Source organism: Rhipicephalus sanguineus, chromosome 1 (genome assembly GCF_013339695.2).
Source record: "Rhipicephalus sanguineus isolate Rsan-2018 chromosome 1, BIME_Rsan_1.4, whole genome shotgun sequence".
NCBI classification, from domain to species: domain Eukaryota; kingdom Metazoa; phylum Arthropoda; class Arachnida; order Ixodida; family Ixodidae; genus Rhipicephalus; species Rhipicephalus sanguineus.
The window spans coordinates 101,816,774-101,829,579 of record NC_051176.1 but is presented as its reverse complement, the minus strand read 5'-3'; the positions used below and the strand labels follow the sequence as shown (position 1 = coordinate 101,829,579).

General features: G+C 47.8%; 1 protein-coding gene across 1 annotated transcript in view; it reads left to right on the top strand.

Moving 5' to 3' along the window:
• Nucleotides 1–368: 368 nt before the first annotated feature.
• LOC119394559 (acyl-CoA desaturase 1) overlaps nucleotides 369–12,806 on the top strand; it is a 32,391-nt gene continuing 19,953 nt past the window's right edge. The window contains exon 1 of the mRNA XM_037661895.2: nucleotides 369–578. The gene's annotated coding sequence lies outside the window, so the exon portion shown is untranslated. The remainder of the gene's footprint in view (nucleotides 579–12,806) is intronic.

Genomic DNA, 12,806 nt, shown 5'->3' with positions numbered 1-12,806 from the left:
ACTTGAAACAAACGTCTCGCAGATATGCGCGCGCGCGCACACACACACACACACACAAAGAAAAAGAAGATACATGCCGGGAGGGGGTGCGTGATAATAAAACGCGGATGCTTTCTTGGTAGTGCCACCAAGGACGCCGCAAGATTCGAACAAAAAAAACACGATTATCCGCAAAAGTTTGCAGTCTATGCAGGATTTTCTTTCAAAATGCAAGCTTCCTTCCAGAAGTCATGCGTGCGATCAAGACGGGACAGGGAGCGCGACGAGGCCAGTGTGCCAGCGGCTACAGGAACCCGGAGTTCGTCAGTTACCGCCCCTTGCGCTTCCGATTGGCGAACAGGAAAAGAAATTTTTAAAAAGAAGGGGGCGGATGAAATCCCGGAAAGGAGTCAGCTACTGCAGGGGGCATTCTTTGTCCGCTTCCGGTCGAAAAGTTTACCGGCAGCCCCCAGAAGGTTCGCAACAGATACGTAAAATAACCTGGAAGAACATCTGGCCGTCGCATCGTTCTTCGTCGCGTTTTCTTCAATTTTGCACTGCGGATACCATCGGAACAGCATTGCCCCTACAAATACTCGGTGAGGCAAGTTGGGCTTTTTTTTTCTTTTTTTTTTCATTCTTACGGCAGCTTGATCTGAGGTGCTGTGCAGCACACACCATCACCTCTGGTCATTGCGACCACGGTGAAGGTCATTGACATTCTCTGTGTGGACGGTATCGGTTTCATTTTTTTTTTCTTTTCGTTTTTGTTGCGAGCTCGATCCACTTGTTCAGTCTGCGAATGCGGGCGCCATTTCGCCTGCACCCGCCTATGCTTGCCGATGGTTAGGCTCAGCATGTTGCATAATTTGGCGCACTGCGCACGGACGTAAGACAGCGTTGATGTTCAGTCTCCATGCGATGTACTACAAACTTCTTACTCGTACCTTCGGTTATGGCCAGGAATACAGGCGGTCGATGCGGCTTCCCTTCGAGTGCGCTCTCCAAACAAATCTGGAATTCTGAAGTCTCAGATTTTGCAGTGTTCCTAATCATAGGCCAGTCGGAGGGGGTGGCCGTCGTCTTTTGCTTGGTCATATCTATACCTTGGACCTGAAACGCTAACACCGTCTTACGCAAAAAAAAGGAATAATAAAAAAATTCGCGGCCTACGCCGCAGTGATATCACGCATGATCATGCCACACGCTATTTCATTGTGCCCGTGTGCGCTACCAGCCGCGCAGTCATTCTACAAAAGTCTGATTGTGACCGCATACAGGTGCCCCAAAAGTAAAACGTAGCACGCGAGCTGTGGCCAAAGTACGCAAAACTGCGTGCCAGCGCGCTCTATCAGAGAGGACGTTCTTTATTTATAAACGGAAATGTGCCAGAAGATAGTACCATCATCTCCGTTTATAAATAAAGAACCACTTCTCTGGTAGAGCGCGCTGGCACGCAGTTTCGCGTAGTTTGGCCACAGCTTGCATGCTCCGTTTTACGTTTGGGGCGCCTGTACACTTGATACCATTTCAGCCGAACGAATTTTCCACCCATAGGACTGCATGTTTTGAAGAATTGGTGTTGTTTTGCAGTCTTCTTAATGTGTGGATTTTTGTAAATATATTTGTACGGTTTCAGAAGCAGGAAATCATACAGATATACTCATTCGAGGTCTGTATGTATTCCAAAATTATTAGGCCTACTTGATTTGATTGAAGTGCGTTATTAGACCACTACTTTTGTTTAGTGAGCGTCTATTTTCCAAATACGTTTTAGGGTCGTAATTGCTTACTGTAGTTTGCAGGTAAGTGCCGCAGTTAGCCGTAGTGCCTATATACAGGCATGCGGTGTGCGACAGTATGTACACAGGCGTCCACTGTTAAAGGGAACATCGGAGCGTGTGGCGGCAGCTCGGCGCCACCGCCGGCCAGCGGCTGCAACGAGTTTCGCGCAGGCGCAGTGCGTGCTGTTAGTCGTGCTCTTTCGTCGTCTGCTGCCCTCTGCTTCCGCGCTGCGAATCGTCGCGAAGCGAACAGCTGACGCGACGAAAGAGCACCGGGCACGGCGCTCACTGCGTCTGCGCGAATCTCGTTGCAGCCGCTGGCCGGCGGTGGCGCCGAGCTGCCGCCACACGCTCCGATGTTCCCTTTAACAGTGGACGCCTGTGTACTTACATGGCGCATGATGTTGCCTGTACGTCTCCATTCTGTTGTTGTCCACTGGTGCTAAACTACATCCAAGTGCTGGTGAAATGCAAAAATGAATTAAGTTGGTACATTGCGCTACAACGGCAGCTGTTCTTTATTTTTTTTTCTTTCTTAAAGGGGCCCTGCAACACCTTTCTTAGTTATATTGGAATAGTCTCATTATTGACGTATGACTCTTCACGAGTCATATGCCGCAAAAATTTTTCGAATCCGTCAAGTCTAAGTGGTGTTACCAAATTATAGAGATCACGTTCCGCAGCTTTCACCCTCAACTCAACGCCGCGAGCGCGCGGAACTGCCTAGGCAGCGAGTCGACGGGGGGAGCGCAGAGAGGCGAGGCTCCGCCCAAGAGCGCCGGCGGAGTTTCTTTCTTCATTTTTTTCTCTCTGACGTCTGGGCGCAACCACGTGGTCTGTGCCGCCACTTCCGGTCGGCTTGCGTCGTTCTCGTCGAGCGGAGTCGATCACTCTGTGTATCGCGCGTGCTTGAAAACTGCGCGTCGGTTTGGTAATGTTGGGTGTGCACCTCGAACGCCGTAGTGTTTTCATCGCTCTGCCAACCATGGAAGCAAACCTGCGCTCTCGTTTGGAACGAATGACAGCTGAGATCGGTTTCGGCCCATACTCCGATACACCGCCTCGTAAGACGGCACTGGCAGACGACCCCGAAGCGCCGCCATTACGGACGCCAGCATTGTTATCGGAGACACGCTGCGCCCGTGCCTCGGTCGGTCGTGAGAACGTGCCGACGATTCAGTTCTCAGCTGACGAGGCAACACTCGAACGGCTGCCACTCTCAACGGCAACCGGCGATGGTCAAAAGCACAGAAATATTCACGTTTTCGGCACTGCGCATGGCGAAGAAAACGGAACCACGCAACTACGAGCAGACGAGCTGTCGGTGAGACCGGAAGTGCTAATATTAATGTTTGATCGGTGTTTTTAACGCGATAACATAATATAAACATACATATTATCTACTTATTGAACTCAAAATTAACAACGAAAGTAATAATGAGGGTGTTATCGTGATTATAACATCAGCCAATGGTGGAACTGCCGACAATCGCGTCATATTTTGCGGACTAATACATCATTTGTCGAGAGAAGAGGGAGCGATTTTCAGCTGACTTTGAGAATTTATTGTAAATTCCAGGCCGTGCGCATCGCTATAATATTTGGCTCGCGTGTTCTCGGGAGCCTCCACTACCGATCGGCAGCGCTTTTTGAGCATGCTCGAAAAGTGTTGCAGGGCCCCTTTAAATACTCGGTTACTTATCTTTCTTTTATTATACACTCTTGCAATTTTTGTAATAACAGCGTGCGAGCATCGACCGAGCACGCTGTTATTACACGACGAGGTGAGCGACGGCATGGGCAAATGCACAAAGCATTTTCCGGTGCTAACATCGACTGATGCGCTGGTCGAACCAGGAGGATGCGCGAGCGGCAAAGGTTACATGCGAATAGATGGAGTGAAAATAACTACTGCTAGCTTCTTAGCGCAGTAGGAGAGGTGGGACTCGCCAAGCTGCCATTATTCAGCTTTTATCCTGCCATCCTCGTTGTTTACGTATGCTGTGTACTTGTGGAAAAATAAGCTCAGATTCAAATATCAAAAAAGACGCGAATGGTACAGGCATATCGACTGTTGCTTTAGCGTCGATAGTTATTCTAAATTCTACCCTGAAGTAATAATATGGATTACAAGCTAGTTAGAGCCAACGCGCTGTAGAATAGATGCAGTGCATTAAGATGGTGTGTAATATCTATTTCTTCTTTGTATTGCTGCAACCCGAGCTTGTACCTGAGAAAGGGCACGAATAAAAATATAAATGAGCACGCGTGAGCTATCGCATAAAAAAGTGCACATGCAATGATTACGAATAAGCTGGCCTTCCAAATGTTTTAGCGTCGGTGATAACAAAGCTAAGTACGTCTGCACTCCCGAAATGAACAGTGTAGAAGGCAGCATTCGGGCAGCGAGTCGTCTTGCGTAAAACTGTCGTTCATCTCGTGTATTCTGCAGCCGTTTTAAGGCATTGACACGCCGTGCATACGCTCGCGCTATATTAAAAAAATGGCAAGGCTGTTGCATCAGTTGCTTTAACGCGTTTACAACAGTTGCTTACCTCATTTTACTGAAGAGAGCACTCGATATAAGAATTAGACACACAGAATGTTATGTGCCATGGTAAGATGTCCAAATAAAAAAATAATTAAGTGCTGGTTTTTTTATGTATGCGTGCGCGTGATTTCCTTGGTGCCATTTATCTGTTCATTTGACAATCAAATGTTGCGGAAAACCCTGACGAAATCCACAATTATTTCCATAATCATCAAATCAATATAGAGCGACAGTGTGAGCAAAAGGTATACTTTATTTAATACCACGCTTATCTATGGCACTGGTATGAAAGCTACTGCTGGCGTTTTCAATACGGCATTACGGGATTACCTACATATTTTTTTAATTGAGATGCGTGCATTTGTTTCCGTGCCCGTGCGTCCCGAGCAGTACCTTGCGCATTCTTAATTGCCTCGTCCGTCGCTCTCAAGTTTTTTTTTTGTTTTTGTTTTTTGTATGCTCGGCTGACGTGACCACATTGACGCAGATGTATGATGTCGTTGATTCCGTCTGCCAATGCTGTCGCCGGCACGCCTTCGCACAATGCGATTCGCTTCAGCGACGGCGGCAGCTTAACTACCAAGAAGTCGCGATGCGCCTGAATAGCGACGAAATCGAATTCCACCGATATCCTCGCCAAAACGCGTTCCGATGTGGTGACGTCCCGGCCAACCCGTGCCCAGTTTTCTTGTGCTGCTGCATGAAATAGCGTGTTTGAATTATTTCTGTGCTTTCTCTGAGAGCTCAAACGCAAGCGCCGAGAATAGAAATCGATCGAATCGGTGGTCTGCAAGTTAAGCAAAACCTCAAAACCACCGCGGTGGCTGTTCAGGCCGTACTTTACGGGAGCTGGGAAAAAAAAACGTTGCGATTACTTTTCTCCACTGGAATGCAACCTCATATCCAGCGTAGAAACATTTTATGGGGCAAACGCACATGATTGGATTTAAGCGATTATGTAGATCGTGTACAACTGAACTCGATGTATGCATTCGCCTTATTTTTTGCACGCGAGATTTAACCTCATGAATGGACATCGCAAGTCCCAACGTTCATTTTTGTTATTATAACATTAAAAGAGAGGTTGGCACCGGCTGCTCTTAGAATGGCTACTCCACTTTCGTCAGGGTCGTCCAGGTGATGCTGGAGGAGCTCGCGGTCCTGGTGTTAGATTGAACTCCAAAGGGCTCTGACCTCAAGATTACTGAGAACTTTTGGAGAGCCATGAAAGCAAACCTAGCACGAATGAATATGAACACGGCAACACTCGACCACACTTGCCGAACCGTTAAAAATATCAATGTGGCCATCTGCACCAGATACCTGGTTACGTAGATAGCCTGTTTCAATCTGTTCATTCCCGCATGTGATTTGAAAGTGGAATAAACGTGATTTCATTCATTCATTCACGCATGGTGAGTATAATAGCTCTGCATGGAGCAATGACACGCCGCTGACTTTAGCTCGTTCGCGTAAACAAATATTCTTGCCTTTAGGTTAATTTACCTTGGTTATCTTCAAAATATGTCACAATTTCTGCCCCCCCCCTCCTTTTTTTTATGAATAAAACGTGTTAGTTGGCCGGACGTGATGAAAGTCGATCGCTCTTTCAGATCGCCGAACTGCGGCATGGCCACCACGGAAATCACAGCGCTAACAAACATCGGACAGTGACAGGCGCCGCGCGTGTATCAAGCAAATGCTTCCCGCAAGAGCTGCTTGGCGTTGATAAAGAGTTGCTGCGAGCTCGGAAACCGCCCCTATCACCGACGGTTGGAAGAAGCGCTTCTTCTCTGGGGCCGACGATTAGGCAGTTGTAAAAAAACGTATCGCATGACCGCCGCAAATGATGTTTGCGCTTGTCATGTAGTACGCGCTGCCGCCGCTAGCCCTCGGAGATGTGATTCGGCCACCACTCGCGCGTTCCTTTTAGTTTCTGGGGCACCTGTGCATCATCTCCTGCATCATTTTATCCTTTGCACAAGTACTGTTTGCAGGGGAGGACAGGTTAGTTCATATGGGAAGAAGTACGCGACATGTATACATAAAAGAACGGGGATATGTTACAGGAGCCACTTAACGCAGTTTGGCATCTAAAGGCCTAAAAAAGGACAATATGGAGGCCGACCAGCGAGCACGCTTCGCTGTCTTTGTCTTCTTCCTTCAGCACTGTATCCACATCATTCAGTACGATCAATCCCCACCAAACAAGGAGCAATCCTGGCGATCTAGGCGCAGGCAAAAAAGTGGAAGATGATACTGAGCCGGAACGCTTGCACAATGACTTGTCCGCAACAGCCCTGGTCTGAAAACGTGTCCAGCAGTTCTATGAGGCACTCAGCAGATTTTTTTTTTTTTTACTGCTCTATAGGCACCATGATTAGGCCGGTCCGGTTAGGCAGTGCAGAAGCGAAGAAACCCAGGGATCCTTGTGTGCTCGGACGGCATATCGAAGATGTTGAGGGCTCACACCATCATTGCAGAGAAACGAGCAGACATACTTGGAAGGCAGGAATGAACGAAATACGACGCCTGCGTCTGAACGCTTTCGACCTGAGCTATAAATAACGCGGGTTTCAAATTATTGCAGGTGTAATGTCAACAAGCGACCCGACTAGTTGGATCTATTAGTGAAGATAGCCAGCATAGCGCATGCTGGTGGTCGGTCACAATATGTCACATGGACGCCCGTACCGGTGAGGGCGAAATTTCCAGACCATTCGCATAAATACCAGACATACGTTTTATTTCTGTAACTGAGTGTTTGTCTCGGCTTTAGAAAGGGTGCCGCTGGCATACACAACAACCCACTCTTCGAAGACACACTTGTGTTGGTAAAGAATAGCGCCTAACCTGACGCCTCTAGCGTCCGTATGTGTCTCAGACGGTGGCTTGGTGCCGACGGATCGAAATATCGTATAGTATTGGAGGCGAAGTGATGAGGCTTCGAATTTCTTGAAATGCTTCATAGGGTTGGTATATGCCTAAAAACAAGAACATGAAGGCGGGTCAGCGAGCACGCCTCTACGTCTTCCTTCACGAGCACATAATCCATTGCCTTACGTACAATACATAATCGGCTGGACCTCGTTCGTTTCTCACAATTCTGCCAACGCAGTAGAATCTAGAAATATCCAGCCTATCTCGGAATGGTGAAAGTGTATACTACGCTAGGAATACGAATGGCATTGATATTACAGGAGTAATGATAGTAGGTAAGTGGTTGTTTATTTGTTAAAATATACACACAATACGGAGGGGATGAACAAAATATGTTACCGTTTGCCGCTTTATAACTGCCTAGCGAGAGGAGCTGTCAACTGAACGGCAGTTGGCGTGGGAGGAGACGTGTGAAGGACAGGGAGAGGAGGAGAGAGAAAGAGATAGATTTGATGGGGTATATATGCATATATATGTACAGGGAAGCGAGTCGGAACATAAATCATAGTTCCCTTGTAGACTTACTTCTTCTGGTCAGGTCGAGAAGAGATGCGGTCTCAAACGGTGCACGCAAACACCATAGCGTATCGCACTAAAGCAAGAGTTGAAAGCGGGTTTCACTGCGTGGTTCTTAGCTCCACTCAGCGGCGGAACGCAATTCGCCAGAAACAGGTTCCGGCTTGTTTCTAATTAAGAGGACTGCGCCACATTAGAACCCTTTGGCATAAGTGATGGTGTGACGCACCAAAAAAGAAAGAAAACAGCACAATACTTTCGTGTTCATGTAATCGCGGCTAAGAATACATGGGGAAAGCCATCACGACTTCGCGCATTGATGTCGCGATAATGGCCGTGGCCGCCAACGCTGCCGGTGTCACGACCGTTTTCATGAGCGTGTGTGCACAGGCGGAGCTATACATGGCATTCAATGTAACAGCGTGGAGCCCTTCGTGCTGATGTCGGCGACATAAAAATGGCCACTCCATCAGCGCAGAGTTCGAATGTGCAGTGGGATCGCTCGCAACATCGGCACGGAATTACTGCGCATTCGGATATCAAGTTTTCATCTTTTTTTAAGAATGTGTTTCTCAGTGTAATCCCTGTTTCCGGCGTGCTGTCTGCGTAATCATCATGCCTCATTACCCATAAACCAGAGCCCACCAGCCTCAAAACCAGGCCAGCCGTACGCATACCCTCGCACCCGGTCCACTGGCCATTTAGCCGCCAGTTTGTTTTGGGCTGCCAAAGTGCGTATGCCTGCAGCTGATAGGCATTGAAAGCGTCAGTTTTGGGAATCCAAGTTGCGGAGTGTACCGGGTCATGAGGCTTAAAACTGCTAGCAGTCGTATGGGCTACATAGCATCGTGTTTTGGAGGAAAACTAACCAGCGCACGTGTGTAACGAGCACGACTGGCGGAAGCGAATTGCGCCAGTGCGACGTTTTCAGCAAGGTGCTCCGCTGGAGTAGGTGGGGTGTCGACATGATGGAAAGTAGCGCAAAAAAGAGTGCATAAAAAGGGCGCAAGGATAAGGCGTCGCACTCGCGATGAATCTGTATTACATAAGCAGGTAGTAGTATGACTAAATTAAGCAAACTGTTAAATATGTCTTGTTGGTGTAGCTTCATCTTTGTTGCGTTTATGTAAGCACTGTTGCACGTCAAGTTAGCGAGGAAAAAAAAAACACGGGACGCGCACAGGAAGCAACGCGTGAGTTGCGTTACACTCTTCGTATGTGTAGTGTTATTCTTTCTGATTTAAGGTGCAACAGTGCCTGCCACAGCGCAAGATAAAGATAACATCTTGGAATAAACGCAATTTCATCGCAACCACAGTGAATCGATGAACTCAAGTTCACTTTGATGCAATGATAGCGACGGAGTTCTGGTGCGCTTGACGCCGTGTCCTGCGCGTCTCTCTCTCTCTCTCTCTCTCTCTCTCTCTCTCTATATATATATATATATATATATATATATATATATATATATATATATATATATATATATATATATATATATATATATAAAATACAAATTTGCAATGTTTTGCTATTATATTGCATTTGCACTGCCCACGGTTGTCGGACGCCGTTTCATTCAAACATAAGACATCGTCATGTGCAATCGACACACAATTTTTCTCAATGAAAGCTAGAGTGGTTGAGCGAATGTATGAACCAGTTACTGAGCGAACGCGCTGTGGTAATCTCTGCGAAGTAGTTTCCAGAGTCGCTAAATGGTATTTCTCGCCTTTGGCAACTTGCTGATTCGCTGTTTCGACTGAGGCAACGTCGTTTCTATTCGCCGCGAGATCGGACTATATGTGGCAGCCCCGTCGCCGCGTTTGTGTGGATAGGCGGTCGGCGGCGCGTATACAAACGTACGCAGCGGCGCTTCGCCGTAGGCGGTTTGAGTCGATTGTCGGGAATAAAGCGCGTTGACTGCATGCAGCCTATTTGTGATGTATACGCCCTCCACTGACAAATTAATGCACTAAAGCGACCGAACGTTCCTATTAGGTGTGAGTGAAGCGCAATCTGCAAATCATTGCGGTGGTGGCCTTCGGTCACATTCGTGTTTTGCACTGTGCTCGATGTTTTTTCTTGCTTTATTTGCACGTGTTTAAATTGTTTTCCCTATATACCACAATATAAATAGTGTTGCGCGACTGAGCCAATTAAGTATTTACTTCTTGCTCTAGTGGCTACAAAAAAGGAGAGCCTGTATTTCTGCGTAATTAGATGAAGTAGAACATTGTGCACTCCGCTTTTCTGTTTGCATGAATACGCGTGCCGCTATAGAAATGCGTGGCTTCAGGCCTTTTTTTACCGCTAACCGGCCTCTACCGACGCTAGTTCATGCTCTGCGGGACCACAAGGATTTCAAAATCGCCAACACTTCACGAGATGGTGTCGCTAAAAATCTGCATTCACACCTCGACATTTAGTACTTTTTCTTTTCGTTTAGGACGACGCAAATGCACTATGTGATGTGCTTGAACGACAAAGTGGTACCCACATTGAAATGATTTTGTGCGAATGTGCGGTACGATGGTTTGATCTAGCGCCATACCGACACGTGCATGCACTCGCTTATTAGAGTGCATACAAGTCTCGTAAGGCGAAATGCTTATGTATATCATGTAGGCATACGTACAAGCTTTTGATACTGTGCTAGCACAACGGAATAAGCTGTAATTTGAGGACGTGCATGATGTACGCACACGTGCGAACACGGTGTGGCTAGCAGACGACGCAAGGAGCCATCCCCACCACAGGGCTTCGTCCGCTCGCCGCTAGGCGCCGACTCTGCTCGATCTCGCGGCCAATAAAACGATATACTTCAGTATCGCGCTTAGCTCCTTCAAAGAGCACTGCACTTTACTACGTTAATCTGATCACGCGTAGTGCCTCTTTGATTGCGGTGATTGTCATGGTTCATGAGATTAAATGTATGAGTTTCTTACTTGACCTTAAATCCCGTTAACGACATCATGCGGATTGAATTACTTAATTTGATTTATTTTTATTTCCAAGCAGGCTCCACAGAACACTTCTATTGCAGGTCGTTTAGAAAGCGGAAATATTTGGTATTTAATTCTATATTTGAAGGTCGCTTTTCTCGAATATTCTTGTTCGATTCTGAAATATCGCTGCTCGAGTACCGCAACTGAATGGCCTTTCAGTGAGCAGATTATCCGAAGTACGGTTGAGCCACAAACGTCCGTCGTCTGATTTCGCGAGTGTGCGTATGGCCAACTGGGTTTTCTTCTGGTGCGTGCGAGTCCAAGTGAACGTGACTAGGTCTGCTATTGGTGAGCCTCACTACAAGTGAATCTAAATACGCTGCGATCCTGCATGGAATTCGCTTATTAACACGAAAGCGTTTTATGCCGGTGTCCACCAAGAATTGAAGCAAGCGCGTCTTTTCCGTCCCGAATGTGACCTCAATAGAAGGGCACGTGGGTAGATCAGAAATTCGGAAAAGTAGTTTACTGAAATACCCGACCTGGGAATCGAGCGCATGCATTCTGCGTGCCGGTACAGATTTGTAACGCAGAGCAACATCACTGCTTGAAACTGCTTTAAAAAAAAACCTACATGGGCATCATGTCGGGTGAGGAGTCACGTTGACGGATGCAGTATTTCGGGGCAGGAGCGCTGAATCGCGCCAGGCGTCGCTCCACACTCCATGTGAAATGTGACGAGTGGGTAGCTTAAAGCTTCCCACCCATTCATTACAAAGGGGTGACTCCATGACTCATAATCAGACAGAGCATGAACAAATCGCGCGGCTACGTAGGTGCGAGAATGGTCTTACAGACGCGTAGTGGGTACTTCTCAGCTTGGCGAAACGGTGAATATGGCGCAGTGGGTACTTCGCAACTGTACTTGCAGTAGGCGCCCTATGGATAGCTTACAACGGCCAACGTCCCGCGCACAGGGGTTTTCATGACTGCGTTGGGCCAGCGAGACACGAGCCAGTGGGAAGCGCAACGCTTTCAATATATAGTCCAACACAGCCGCAACTATTTCTATGGAGGCACGTTTCACTTTCGTGATAAGAACGAGAGTCCCATGAAAGAGGAATCAACAATCATTTTTTGCCTACCTATGAGTCAGCAGTGGACGTGTGCTTTTAGGAGATCCACTGGAAGTATCCACTCACGCTGGCTCGCGAGATAAACTGCAGAAACCAAGGTGAGCGGCGGTATTTGCGTAAACTAGATCGGGAGAGAAAAGGCGGTCAACCCGTTCGGGAATCATTCGGCGTCATCTCCATGGCGACGTACATCACGTTTTCTTCACTCCTTCAAGTTCATTGCCGCGCATCTAGAATCCAAGACGGCGCACAAGAGAAATCACAATAATTTACGTTCGTCTAACGCCGCAGTAATACGCACGCGTTCAAGGATCATAAAAACCAAAGGCCGTTTGAATTCGTATGTGCGTAACTTGCTCTTATGCGCAAGGTTGTGAAATTCAATCAATGAATATCTCGAAATTTAATAGTATTTGATTGCAGCGGTCGATAAAAGCGAGTGCGTGACAGTGGTGTAGGACGAACTGAATCACTTTTAGGCGGGCAAGTACGTACAGTAAGTTCTCTACAGTGAAGCATAGCGGCTTTCCCGCCTCTAGCGCATTGTCTAAACTGGGAACGTAAACACAGCAATTCGTTCGAACCCGAAACCCCGCAGTCCCAAGCCACCTCCAAGAACACTTGGCACTACGCAGCTTTCACACCCATTCGTCGCCTTAACTCTTGTAATTCGTAGGGAAGACCCAAGTTACCGGGAGAGGCGGTGACTACAGCTTACGCCGCGGACAACGCGGTAAACAACACCCGCAGGTGACCACGTAGTACGTTGGCCTGCGCGCGTTCCTTAGGAGAAGCGAGGAATGCCCGAGTTGACACGTCGGCTTTCTGGCGAGACGGCCGTGCTGCAACCGAGGGCCAATTCTGTCTGACGCTGCGTTCCCATCGGCCCGACGACGCGAACGCGACGTCGACGACGGGACTTTCCGCGTCTTGGAGAGGGCGCCCGACGACA